The sequence below is a fragment of the Penaeus monodon genome, chromosome 29, assembly GCF_015228065.2.
Source record: "Penaeus monodon isolate SGIC_2016 chromosome 29, NSTDA_Pmon_1, whole genome shotgun sequence".
In the NCBI taxonomy this organism is placed as follows: domain Eukaryota; kingdom Metazoa; phylum Arthropoda; class Malacostraca; order Decapoda; family Penaeidae; genus Penaeus; species Penaeus monodon.
The window spans coordinates 16,309,766-16,310,499 of NC_051414.1; the positions used below are offsets into that span (position 1 = coordinate 16,309,766).

Consider the following 734-nt stretch of genomic DNA (forward strand, 5'->3'; position numbering starts at 1 on the left):
GAATGAGGTAACCTATTTTGATGCAACGATATACCCGATAAGTAGGAATCGTAAAATACCTACGTGACCGTCATTAACAGAGTGTTTCTTGTGACTTTTGCTATTAAGGTGCTCTTCTAAGGGCGTCACTCCACTAAGGTAACATCGCAGATGCTACACCTGTGTCCCCCATCAGCGGCCTCGACCTCCCCTTTCTCTGCGGCTGCCAGGGACCGCAGGTTTGACTAGACACCTGAGGGAAACACATTCTTTCCGGGTGTCGGCAAGCATGTATCGGGCTCCTGCTTCTCTGTGCTGTTTGCCGCCCAAGTGTTGCAGCATTGTGTTTCACCGGAGAATTGCATGCAGCACACGAGGCACTGTAGTCATTGGTGGTGAAACGCGGCTAACAACTCCATCATCTAAATTTTGTTGTAAATCCTGGTTGAAATGAGAAAAGGATGCGTTAAAAACAACAACCTTTATAATCAGTTTTTAAAGCTCTGCCATAGCTACAGGTGAATTTTTAGTTTTGTATATCGCCTTACACATTGGATAGCCATTATATTGTGTAAATTCTTTGGAAAATTTGATCATACGTAACTTCGATATTAGATCATGTCTTCTTTAGTGACCGTTATCATACTTTAACAACACTGAAGCACTAACCATGCCTAAATTGCTTTAGGTATCCTTGTTGATGATATTAGCAACTATTCCCTGTAAAGAATTAAACATGTAAAGGTTAAAACCTG

The 734-nt window shown here is 42.0% G+C and overlaps 1 long non-coding RNA gene across 3 annotated transcripts in view; it reads right to left on the reverse strand.

The window, feature by feature from the left end:
- Positions 1–77: 77 nt before the first annotated feature.
- Positions 78–734, reverse strand: part of LOC119591649 — a 4,753-nt gene continuing 4,096 nt past the window's right edge. For all 3 annotated transcript variants that reach the window (XR_005230365.1, XR_005230367.1, XR_005230366.1), the window contains exons 2-3: positions 649–699; positions 78–420 (exon numbers count right to left, since the gene is read on the reverse strand). This is a non-coding gene — a long non-coding RNA (uncharacterized LOC119591649). The remainder of the gene's footprint in view (positions 421–648; positions 700–734) is intronic.